Source organism: Podarcis melisellensis (genome assembly GCF_964234715.1).
Source record: "Podarcis melisellensis genome assembly, chromosome: 1".
NCBI lineage: Eukaryota > Metazoa > Chordata > Lepidosauria > Squamata > Lacertidae > Podarcis > Podarcis melisellensis.
Window position 1 is genome coordinate 133,927,647 of NC_138528.1, and position 13,344 is coordinate 133,940,990.

A 13,344-nucleotide genomic window follows, 5' to 3' on the forward strand; every position below is an offset into this window, starting at 1 on the left:
GGGCTGCCTTTGAAGACAGAAACAGCAGACGGTGCAGAATTCAGTGGTCAGGTTGCTGACTGGGGCAAGACAGTCCAAACATGCAACCCCAATTCTAGCAGGACTGCAGTAGCAACCAATTAGTTTCTGGTCTTATTTGTGCATTTTATATAATGAAGAGGCGGCGGCAGGGGGGGGGATGCTTACATTTGACATCAGTACTGGACTCAGCCAGCTGCAGGGGCTGGTGGGATTGCTCACCAATCATTTTAAATTTTACATGGGCTGCTCAGAGCCCAGAAGAATGGGGACCTGGCTGGGCTAGTCTTTGGTCTGGTCCACTCACAGGGCATAAAAGCTGGCTGGCTGTGCTGCTATCTGGTCGCCGTATTTGGGATAGGCCTGCAAATAGCTATAACTTTAAAGGGAAGGGGGAAGGAGTCCAGGAGAAGCCCTGGATCCTGGATTCAAATTACTGATGTAAGCAAAATAGCTGGAGTTGAACTTTTGTGTAGCCCTATTTAATATGATTTATGCTTTTAATTTCCTTAACATCTCTAAATTGTAAATTAATGGGTTGTGGGTGCCTTTTAGTATTACAGAACCTGAAAATAAGCTTGGGTGATTCAAGTGAGTGCTTTTACTTTGTAAAGGGAAAAATGGTTCTTTTTTATCTGTGAGAGCAATCCACATGTTGGGTAAACTGATCAATTGCTGACTAGCTCCATTCAGGCGGGCTCATTTTGTCTTCTCCCAAGATTTAATCCATCACACTGTTTTTTTCTTGTCAACACAACCAATGAACATCCACTTGATAATGAAGAGCCACAAATGCTTGGAAACAAATGTAGTTCATTAGGCAGAAAGATAGCCTGGCTGTTTAGGTAGCAGTGGTGGTGCAGAGATATCTAAGAGCAGGGAAAGAGCATTTCTGGGATTATACACTAAAGAAAAATTGCCAAATGGCTATATGCATCCCTGGCATGAGTGTCAATGCAGTGGTTATAATCAGTCATGTTTTGTGTGATGATACTCTCTGGTACAAAGAACTGCCCGTGGTAGCCATTTTGTGCAGACACTTTTTTCATTTTTTACCATTTTTGATGATGTGTTAGACCTCAAACTTGTATGGAACGCACATCATATGATCTGAACAGGGCCGGCTCACCTACGAGGCAAGGTGAGGCAACCACCTCGGGCGGCAGGATCCACAGAGGCAGCAGCTCCCAATGTAGATCTTTATTCCCTCCTTGTTCCTGATGTAGATTCTTCCCTAGCAGGGTGGGAGATGCCATTTTGTGCTTTGTCTCAGGTGCCAAAATGTCTTGGACCAGCCCTGGATCTGAAAGCCCTAGCCAGAATTCCAGATGTCTGGGAGCTGCCTCTGTTGTCTCAGGGGTGATTAACATAGCTGTCAACTTACAGATTTGAAAATAAGGGACCAGCAGCCTTGAAAATAAGGGACCAGCAGCCAAAATAAGGGACCTGCAGCCTCACCTGTTCCAGCCACTCCAGTCTTCCTGTCCTCCTGCAGTCTGGTCAAACTCATGCTGGTAGCTTCGAGAACACTGTCCAACCAACTTTGTAACCAGAGGTTCAACTGAATAGAATCTGAATCACATGCACCACAAGGCCTATGCAGCATCAACTTAAGATGGCTCCCCGGCCTGGCTTTGCACTGCAAAGTTTGTAGCAGCATGTGCAATAAAATGGCGTCCAGCATTCAAAACCCCCCTCAGCTTGCATTAAGTAGCCACACACAAGGCATGCAAGCTCCACCCCCAGTCATTCTTAGTCTTCTTATTAGGTGAGCAACACAGCCAAGCAACACAGTTGGAGCCTCCCTCCTCCCTGGCTGGCAGGGAGGGAGGGAGAGGAGCTGCTTCCTTTGAAATTTAAGGGACATCATTTAAGGGACATCCATCAATAAGGGACAGCAGCGGGACATGGCGCTGGAATAAGGGACTGTCCCTTCAAATAAGGGACACTTGACAGCTGTGGTGATTAAAAGGAACTCTGTGCAAGCTTGGAGATGCTCCCCAGCATTGCATGTTCTGTAGGCCTTGTATTAAAAATAGCTTTTGGAGCACAGCCCTCTTGAGGGTGGGTGTAAAAAATAAGCTCTGTTTGCAAGACCATCACTTAGTGAGACATACCATCTCTGGGCCTGGTGTGGCTGTGACATGCTGCCAGTTTTGCTGAGGAGAGGGGAGATACAAAGCTAACCAGATACTTAGGGGCACAGATGCTCCCCACCAAACCCAATGTACTTCAGATGTTTGTGCTGGGCTCTGCAGTTGTCATTCTTGGCCACAATTAGTGACCAGAAAGAACCGCAACAGGCAGCATCAATCGTAACCAAGGACACCTTCAGCAGAAGTAAGGAGGGTGATATCTTTCTTTTTTAATTGAACAGGACAGTTAATTGATCATGGAGGTTTTGTTAGAGATTCCATTACCATGAAAATGTGCATCTGTGTCACCCAGGAATACTTGCTTGCTGCTTAATAGAGCTACTTAAAGGGGCAGTCCATTAATACTGCAATGTGATTTCCTGACATCACCATTACCAATCAGAGCTTCCTTGGATGTCAAAATATGCTATTCCAGTGGAATAAGAACAATGCAAAACCCAGCAATTTTAGCTACCTACTACCATCACCTGGTGCTGGCTCGCCAGAGCAGCTTTGTCACACTGGCCACGTGACCCAGAAGTGTCTCCGGACAGCGCTGGCCCCCGGCCTCTTAAGTGAGATGAGCGCACAACCCTAGAGTCGGACACGACTGGCCCGTACAGGCAGGGGTACCTTTACCATCACCTTCTATTCTAGGCTCTTTAGTAGGTTGCAAGTCTCAAGCAAAGCACAAGATGGATGGTTGACCTGGCGCTCTCTGGATGAAGCAGTCGGACGCAGATCACATTGTGTGCCAAAAATCAGTACAGTACACAAGCAAGGCAAGGGCTGGAGGCACAGCAGGTGCAAGGCAGAGCTACATAAGCTATGTTGTTGACCCAACAAGTGGCAAGCTCCCTCGGTGACAGCGCCAGCTCAGATCCAGCCAGAGTATCTGATGGCTCCTGAATGGGCAGAGGATCTGACCAGTAGGAGTGACGTAGGAGCTTATCCTCATCCCTGAGCTTGGTGGCGCTGGAGGAGAAAATAGGGACATTTCAGGATCAAATCAGAAGCTGGGATGGATTTTGTAATTCCGGGACTATCCCTGGAAAATAGGGACCTGGGGGGGGGGTTATGTATTTAATCATCCAAAACTTCCACCTGAAACCATAAAGCTTGAACCAGACCCTCTACAATTAATTACAGCAGTGCCTGGGGAACGGTAGGGGGGACAAGTCTCTGTGCCTTTCTGCCCTAGCAACTGTACACAAATAACCCAAACATAATTTCTGCTCCAGAGGATTTTTGCACATCAGATGCAGCACTAGAACAGCGGTGTGATAAAATAAACAGATGGAAGGGGAGCATAAGGTAACCAGGAGGCAATTATGATTCACATTGTAAGCAGTCGCAAGACAACAGATGCTGAGACATCGCTCTTACAGATGAAACCGGCGCAGGAATGGTGCAAGGACAGCCCATACTGTCATTCCTCTCCCACAAACCTTTATTCACATTGCTGATATACTGAATACATAATCCTACAAGGTATTGTGAATGTTCTTTTACTGGTCCTCCTTAAATGATGCATGCCTAAAGAAAGCAGGGGCATCTCAGGTTCCCTACTGATCACAGTGGGACACACAGAGGTGGCCCTTCTAGCTGGGCCTTTATCAGCCAACCCTGAGCTGTAGTTCTCTTACATGGTTTTTTATAACCCACATCCTTCATGCATACCCCTTCGGGGCCTGCACTCTTGAAAGCAAGGCTCAGTTCAAACTCCTCAGTGTTTTTGTGCCCCCTTATTTGGGCAATTCCATTGTTAACAACAATTCCACATGGTTAACAATCCCATCCAACCATTTTGGGTTGCCAACAGGATTTACTGGCTCCAATTATCTGCTCCCCACCCACATGCAGAAATCTATTGACCATAACTGGTGCTTATCTCTCTATATAATAAAAATATAATAATGTCATCACACAGTCCCCATTGGACAATTTGTAGTGCCCCATCACAAGCCTGGATTCACATAAAGTAGGGGCTGGATAGAGAAATAAAAGTGAAGGCATGTTGTACAACAGCAGTGGCCAAGGCATGGGAGCAAGAAGGGAGGAGCACAGAGGGGGAAAGTGATGGTTTAAAACAATGGCAGAGGTTTGAGCGAAGTACTGGGAAATATCTGCAGGATCCACATCCTTTATGTTGCTCACGTGAAGTAGCTGAGGAATGGAAGAGGAGGAAGAATGAGGGGGTGCAGTGAGGGGGGAGGATCACTGAAAGGAAAGAAGTGGCTTTTTAAAACAATGGCAGAAGTTTGAGCAAAATGGGTGTGTCAGTAAGCCTGGGTGGCACAGGCTGAAGCACAGGAAAGGAAATTTTCCTTCTGTGAGCTTCATTAAGTAAATATATCCTAGTCATAGTTTCTAGTTTCTAGCTTAATTTTCCACCTTTATTCTCAACACAACATTTTTAATCAGTATCTTACACATATCTCTATTTGCCAGTGAATTAGAAAGAGCTAACAAAGTGCTAATTTTTTTTGGGGGGGGTGTTCTGCAGTTCTGCTGACTAAGGTTGTTGGGATGATGATATTAACAATCATGTCTTGAGTCCTGCAGTACTAACAGATGAAGGTCCCAATGGCTTGGAAAACAGCAGCATATGTTGCAGTCATTAATGGCTTTTTTGCCTGGGTTTAGCAGCAAGGGAGGCTGACACAACCGATTTGCTTTACCCTCAATAGGAGAGAGAGTAATTATGGAAGAGTATTGTATTTAGAAGCCTGTATTAGAAGGAACAAAAAATGAGTTCATCTCCAACCACATAACACGTCCCCTATAATTCAGTGTACATTCTTTTTCAGCACAAAACATGCTTTGCTAATTATTGCTAGTTGTGTCCCGCCTCCGGTGGCGATTTAATGAACAAATTCAGCAAATGTGAGATAATATGAGTCCTCTGTTCCTACCTGCCCACACCCAACACTAATACAACAAATCAAAATATGAAAACTAGAAACAAAATAGAATTATTTCACAGACATAAAACTTACAAGTTACATGAACTTGAAATCTGAATCTCACAATTTAATTTTAAAAAAATTTGAACTTTAAAGGCCATTTTAGTTATTTTAAACACTAATATGCCAGTTTCCCAACATGTCTACAAGATGGCTTCTAAAAAGGTCCCAAAAAGATATAAGGACAGACAGTATTTAAGGAACATGAATCCCAGTCCTTGTGGAACTGTTTGGGCAAAACCACCTCCTTTCAATGGCCCTGGAAGAACACCAGCAGACACGGCTGTCAATGAATCAAATGGCTGTATATACTGCCATCTGTTGACATTGAATAGGAGACCACCACCGGCATTGCCCACCAACTAAAGCTTCTATCTTCAAATAGGAGCACTTTGATTGACAGAGAATCTAGCAAAACCATCACAGTGAGTGACAGATTGTCCACATCTGGGAGGTTGGAGCCTGAAACATAACAGGTTTCAAACCACCTGGGAAAAACTCCACTGACAAAATGACAGTCAGAGGGAGAGATCTCTTCTCCTCATGATCACCAACTCATGGACCAATCTTGAGCCTGGCACAATGCGATTCCATTCCAAAGGGATTTGTTTGCCAGATTAACGTTTGCCTAGCAGAAGAGTACTTCACCCATAGAATAAAAATTTATCAGTGCTCAGCAGAGGATAATTTGGCTTGGAATCCATTTCCCAAATAATTAACACCTGCCCTTGGGTTGTGGACAAAAGGATTTTGTATTCATTTTGTTGACAGACCGATTTGAGAGCACCGAGGCAATGCTGCTTGACAATTGCTGCACATACTTCATTCTGCGGAGGAAATGCATTCTGCTATCTGTCCAATCAATTATGCAGACAAAATGAATTTCATCATAATTCTGTCAACAAAATGCTAACTTGCTTTAAATTATTCGTTTGGCAAAATAAATTAACTTAAAATCCCTTTGTCCACAAAATAGATTTAAGCATTTAGGGAAGTCTTGTAAATAGTCTCTTCTGTTAGTTTAGTGTGTGTAATGCAAATCTATGGCTTAACTGATCCTCCCTCTTTCCGAAGGGAAGGGCTGCCTCTGGCTGCTCCAGCCTCGCTCTGCACTCTAAGGTCAGGCTAACATCCAGGGAGTTTATCCAGAAAGGGGGGGGGGCAGATAACAATAACATGGAGTGGCTGGGCCGTGCAATGGGATCCGTTTCCCCCCTGACCCTCCCCCTCCCTCCCCATTCTTATTTAATCCCAAGCAATTGGCAAGCAGAGCTTGACACGAGGTATAATGGTAGCGTTCCCTGGCCAATCACCCTGCCAGTCATTCAAACAGGAGTGCTGGATCCTTGGAGTACGAGTCTGACAAGGAGTTTCTTGGACAAAGCTGAGCATGAAAGAGCAGCTTAATGAAAGACTTGCGAGCTTTATGTTAATGTGAAAGAGAGCCTCACTTCTGTCCGTTTAAATCAATTTTGTTCAAAAGCAGGGCTTATCCAGGCGATTTTTGGAAATTCAAACATTACCCGTAGAGTTATAGCTACATGTCTATAGAGAGTGGGCATGGGCAAAGCCAAGGGGGGCAGTTGCCCCCCTTAGATCAAATAAAATAATAGAAATACTTAACTAATGAACCAATCACATTGGTTCTGCCCCCCCCCCAAAAAGTCCTCCCCCCAACCAGGTCCTGCTTCCCCTAACTAAATTCCTGGCTGTGCTCATGGTAGTGGGGTAACCTTGCACATTTCTTTTTCTTTTTGGTTAGCAATGGGTGGCGGTGGGATAGATTCGGCACAGACGCTCCAGTTGCTGACCCCTCCCACTCTGTACTAGTTCTCTGCTGTTCCATTTTAAAGAATTAGAGGAGTGCTGCACTACTTGATTAGTACGGTAGGGACTGCTGAACCACGAAGGAAGAAACAGTAGGCCAAAAATGGGCTGTGAATGACCAAAAGGATACCATGTTGCTCATCATCGGTGATTCCACGGTCACTAGCCAATAGGGGCCATGAAACTAGCATAACTGCATTGACCTAGGAGGGAAGGGAAATCTTATTTCCAAAGCAGCCTAAAGCCAGAATAAACATTGCTGTCTGTGAATGGCACTGCTGTGTGTGTTTTGCTTTTGTTTCTTAAGGGCCCTCCTGCCCCCTGCTTTATTATACATTGTCAACACAGCCTGAAACTGTGTCACGCAGGGGGAAGTATAAAGGATTACTTGGCCCTTGCTGTCGCTGAGGGAGTAAAGCCAGGTTTGGATTGTACCATTTCAAATTGCTGATAGAGAACCATAGACTGAATGCTCCTCTGCATGAGGACCTGGGAGAGGGCATCCTAAACACAAAAGCCTAGTCAGCAGGGAGAAGGCTAAGCTAGAACCCCCCCCCCAGCCCAGCCAGGCACAGTGATGGTGTGCACAAGAGATATTTAAATAATCTGCACCTCAACTTGTAATCCGCCAAGGTAAAGCTCATACCCACATTTACCACCTCAGTGGAAACTAGGCACCTCTCTCTCGATTGTCTGCATGTAATGGAACAAGAATATCTTGTCTCTAGCGGTCCTGAAAGGCCTGTCTCTTTGGCCATTTTCTCACCTTGCTCCTGATCCCTACCACTTCGTCTAGTTGTCATTGTGCCCCAGACTGACCACTGTTTTGCTGCTGTGATGAAGTATAAGATGAAGCTATGAGGAATGTCTTCTTTTAGGATTCACCTGCCAGGCAATATGAGTTTCTTAACAGTGCTTCTACAAAACATATTTATTGGCATTTCACAAACAACCCACAGACAATTTTAGGCCAACCAACTAGCATGGTTTGCTGGACATATAAACCTAATATAGATTGGCTATTTTTAAACTATGATGTGTTATACGTGGTTTGTTTGTTTGTTTAATTATTATTTGATTCTTATACCTGTGGTTAAACAGGAACTGTAATTGTGTGTTGTGCTTAAATGATGTTGGTGTGCAGTAAGTACTAGACTAGAAGGTATATATGCATTTATTTCAGTATTTTATGCAAATTTTCATGTGTGGCCTGAATGGAAGCATAATACTGTATTTGTCCAGACAAGGAAAGTTAACATGTACTATGAAAATAGACTGAAATTTTGGGAGCAGGGCTTTTGATTCAGAGACATTCTGGATTATTGTTTTTTTTAAGGAGTTGCACATAGGGAGAATGCAAGGGGACATAAATAAGAGAAAATGTATATGGAACTGAACATCACAATGCTCACAAGAAAGGAGGAGGCTGGTAAATGGTGATCCATTATTATGCCTGAAACAGAATTACATATTCATGAATTCCAAGGTAATGTATTATATTTCTCTCTTGCTTAGTTAATAAATCACTACTCGATTACAAAGGATCTAGATGGAAGAGGAGCCTTTGGCAGATGAGCAACAGATTTGTGAAGAATTCTATTCTCTGACCATGTTTGGTTGTGAAAAAATGAAAGGGGGAAGAGTAATGTGGTACTGGCTGATCTTAGCTAAGCCTTGCAGACAATTCTAGCAGCAGATAACTATCCCCGATGGAGTGAGGTTGTAGGTCTTTGCTTGGCTTGATTTTCATTATCCCTCCCTGACAGCCAGCAGAATGTCTATTAACAAGTGCAAAGAAGGTTATGAAAGAGCCATGCAAACCACACTGATCTTGAGCTAGTAGGTCTGTCTGTTTGATCTATGAAAAATGTGCACTTGCACAATACATTTAGAGTTGTCCAATCCATCAGATAGATCCTTCAAGGGTCATCGCTCTCAAAAGAACGTAACGGATTCAGGGCCAGGAAGAAGGAAATAAAGGTTCATTCTAAAGCTGAACTATAAATAAGTAATTCTACTTACTTTGGCTACAGAATCATACTTCCTCCTTCCTTCCATTGCTCTGAAGATATAGATACAGATATCTACAGATATAGAAAAAACACTATGAAAATGCTATTAAAATCATTATAAAAATATAGATGCAATTTGCCATTGAGCTCTACAGCGCCATCTGGTGCCACATTTTTATAACACACCTACAACGTTATAATAGCAGCTGTGTAGCTGAGTCCTGAGATGTTTTTTCCTGATTCAAAGCTACAAAAGATAAAGACTCTGATGCAGATTTATTTTTCAAAGAACCCTAGTTAAGTCCCTAAAATAAATTCAACAGTGTGCTTATAACAAGCACAGATGTTGGTCCCATATAGGTCCCAAGAAATTAGACCAAAAGCTCATCATTAGTCATGCTTATTAATATCTGTAGGCTTACTCTGAGTACAAATAGCATTGACTACGACCCTATATATTTTAAAAAGTTCTTTTTCAAATCTGTTCAAATATGCTTTGTTGAAGCAATTGTATCCTCTTAAGATGAATAACTAACAAATAGGCCATCTTAAGCAGAGCACCTTCTAGTGACCAAACAAGAGAATGAAATTCCATTCTTGCTAGATCTAATTAAATATTGCATTGTGGTATTTAAATCTACATTAAAGCCATTAATATAACTGAAATTCATCCGTTGAGTTTTAACTCTTCAGAGATACACCACTGTCCAGTTTTTACAGTGGTGCATTCTCTATGTTTAACTACATAAAATAAGTCTTTAATAAAGCAGCCCCTTAGTCGGCCATAACAACCTTATCTTTCATATACAGCAAAACACACTGGAAAAGAAATGGTGATTCATTGTTTTTGTGTCTGAAAACTCTAATAACACTCTAGTGGATTCAGCTAAAACTTTGCCTAACAATTACATCTATGACAGTTCCATTTATCTACTATTTCAGCAGCTTTAATTTGCACCGCTGCATACTGCCTAATGGTTCTGCAATTTTTGGTAAGGGCAGGATTATGTGTATGTGTTTGTGGGTTATACTGAACAATCTGAAAGTTACATTTTAATAAATTGCTTTATAATTAATTACACTAATTAAATGGCTACTGGCAGGTATTAGTAATGGGACACCATTTCAATCTTTGTGCAGGGAAATTAAACCATAGAGGAACAAGAGCGAATGAGAAGTGGTATTACAGGTTCAAGAGTGACAAATGGTTACTCAATCTAAAAAGCAGTTAAGTAAAAGTACTTGGATGGCTGGTCATTTAATGCCATTGACTTTGTTGGTACAAAAGAATCATATGGCCGCTTTTCAACATACGGTCACATTTTTGCCAACAGACAACAGGCTTTTTCAGTCAAGACTTGTCCTGCCTCGTGCAGGGTGCTTTTCTGTCTGCGCACCACCATCATTGTTACGATTAGTACAGCCATTCCTTTTACTACTTTTGCAATAGCAGAATGCCTATACTAAAAAACCAAAATATTTGTTGCACCCCAATGAAATATATACCAATGGCAAATAATACAGTAGTAGCAGTGGCAGCAGATGCACTGAGTTGCACCCAACAGGGGGCGGGCATCATGTATGCATGGTGTCAAACTCGGTCTGCCACCCCCCTCCAATGGGGGGCAAAGCATCCCTGGGACAGAGTGCCAGAGAACTATCCAAGAAGGAACTCTGGCAATTCTCAAATGGGCACAAGGACACTTTGACATGTTCCCTTCTTTTTAAATGAATACAGAATCATTTCAGAAAAGAAGGAAATGATTGCTGCCTAGGGTTCTACTTACAACTCTTACAACTCACCCCTGTGTTAAAATAGGTGCACTGATTGCCATTGCTAATTTGTTTCTGGGTCGAATTCAAGGTGCTCACACTTGTGTTCAAAGTCTTAAATGACTCAGGTCCCAAATATTTGTCCGACCACCTGCGACACTCTCAGGTGTTGAGATCAGTAGAAGGAGCCCTCTTGGCAGTTCCACTGTCCTCAGAGGTTTGGCAGGGTGGCCCAGCAGTGGGCAGTCCCTAGGTTGTGGCAGCCCCTCCCCACAGAGGCAGGTCTGCCCCCTGCTTGATACCCTTTTCATCCCAAGCTCAGTAGCCTGACCTATTTCTCGTAGAACTCTGACTCACTACAGTTAAAGAAAAAGATCCACCCTCCTTTCTAAACTGATGTCTTCTGATGTCATCGCATTCCACAGGTGTCCAGTGTTCCTTGTGTTCTAGAGGCAGTTATTGAGCTCTGCGATTTGATCTCACGAGGACAGGGCTTAGGTGCCCATTCAGGTCAAAACCCAAACGCACCACAATTCAGCAAAGCACCTACCCTCACCCTTTTGGAACTGGGCAGCGGCCTTCTCCTGTGCTGATGGGGACTTGAGTTCAGGCCAGGCCAGTCCTGTTTTCCTTCCTATATATTTTGGGACAAAGTAAGCCAGCCTTCCCCAACTGTGTGCCCTCCAGATGTTGGGGAGCACAACTCCCATAAACCCCAGACACTTTTAATATTCAGTTTAAGGCTCTTGCACTGGAAACAAGATCAAATTTCCATGTATGCCTCCTGGCCAACCAGAGCTGTTTTAAGTTACGAATGACACAAGGCCTTTGAACTAGAGAGCCACACCTTATTGAAAGACTAAATAAAACCTGGGTTGGAACTTCAGATTCTATCATGATATAACTGCTAAGAAAATACAGAAGGATTTGTGAGCATTGCAAACCCCACAAGCAAAGAAGCTCGTATGAGCGTCTAAATTCAAAATCCAGGCAAACAGAATATGTTGAGTGTTGATCTAAGCATATCCCTTTGCTATGTACTCATACCGTATATTATTTATTTCAGGAATTTATATACCACCTACCAGGGCAAAGCCCTTCCAGAGAAGCTTGCAAAAACTGGTAAACAACAATTTTAAAATAGGGAATACACAAAAACAGCCTAATTTCAATCTAAAAAAAGTAACAGTTTAAACATGCAGCACACAATACCTCAATCCAGCACATACTGAAACAAAGGTTAAGATCTGTTTTAAAAAGACCTATACGAGGTCATTCATAACTCTTTGGGGAGTTGCAGAAATGTTGGGCCACCACTGAAAAGGCCCGGTCTTAAGCACCCACCAGCCAAGCATGCAATTCCTACAGGAAAAAGCAGGTCTCTCCATAGTTTTCAATACTGGATCTCAAAGCAGCTGTCTTATTACAAAAGAATTTCAGAAACAGACTGGAAAGAGAAGTTGCTGAATTACAACTTATTACTAAATTGAAAACTATGGAGAGACCTGGTCTGAATAGAGATATTGGATTCTTGTCTCATTACACATGCTAAAACTATTTTTGGTTATCTGCATACTATCCCTTGCTTTTTCCTGTAGGACTAATTGCAGTCGTTAACAGTCATCAACAGGTTTACCATACCCGCTGAGTCAATCGCCCATCTCCTACCACCCATCAGAGTAATACCCCTCCCCACCCTCCCACTATATATAAGGGTCTGGTGACTTCTCTTTCAGTGTATCTGAAGAAGTGTGCATGCACACGAAATCTCATACCCAGAACAAACTTAGTTGGTCTCTAAGGTGCTACTGGACCAATTTTTATTATTTCTTGAAAGAGAAAGAGGGAGGGAGAGGAAGATGATGGATAGGAAACACTTAAGAGGCATAAGGAGCCCCTTTTGGGGGCTCTGGTGCTGCTGGATTAACAGCCCCCCCAAATCTGGAATGCGCAGCGGCTCTTCTTCTCTCCTTCTGTTGCAGCTCAGCAGCGGAGCATCCGCTTTGCATGCAAAAGGTTTGATCCCCAGTGGCACCTCCAGGTGGGGCTGGGAAGGTCCCCTTCCTGAAACCCTGGAGAGCTGCTGCCAGCCTGTGTAGTCAATATTGAGATCAATCCATCAGTGGTCTGAGCTTGGGCAGCTTCCCATGTTCCCTTTACATTGCTTAGTATTTTTTATTGAAAGAGCCAGCAAAAAGGTAAGAAAATCCCAGCTGGACCTCGCCAAAGGCCATCTAACATTTATGCAGGAATTAAAGGGTTTGGGGGCAAATGAGCTGAACTCTTGTTTAGGGGTCCCTCTAACCTGACATCCGAGCTGTGGGGAGACTACAGAGCAACATGGGGGGGGCAAAATTAAGGGTGTTGCTCTGGCTCACTGTCAGTTGTGAGCTTTCTTGCTTGAGAGCTGCCTTTCCCTTGGAGGCTGTCTGCCCCCTGCCCAAGCCCTGTTAGCCTTGTGTTTCCCTGTGGCGTGGAGTTCCAGAGATGAACTCTGTGCTGACAACTCCCCTGCTGCAGCTCTTTCATTGCAGGGATCTTTTGCTGCCGTGCTGCCCATGTTTTTACTTTTTGCTGTTTTTTCTGCTGCTTTCCATTGTTTTATTGCATTTT

General features: G+C 43.4%; 2 long non-coding RNA genes across 3 annotated transcripts in view; one reads left to right on the forward strand and one right to left on the reverse strand.

Moving 5' to 3' along the window:
- Nucleotides 1-13,344, reverse strand: part of LOC309363457 — a 141,872-nt gene that overhangs the window by 99,946 nt on the left and 28,582 nt on the right. The window contains exons 3-4 of one of the 2 annotated variants that reach the window (XR_014165356.1): nt 8,969-9,030; nt 7,713-7,831 (exon numbers count right to left, since the gene is read on the reverse strand). The exons of the other annotated variant lie outside the window; for it this stretch is intronic. This is a non-coding gene — a long non-coding RNA (uncharacterized lncRNA). The remainder of the gene's footprint in view (nt 1-7,712; nt 7,832-8,968; nt 9,031-13,344) is intronic. 2 annotated transcript variants of the gene reach the window in all.
- Nucleotides 1-13,344, forward strand: part of LOC309363796 — a 143,411-nt gene that overhangs the window by 43,516 nt on the left and 86,551 nt on the right. The window lies entirely within an intron of this gene.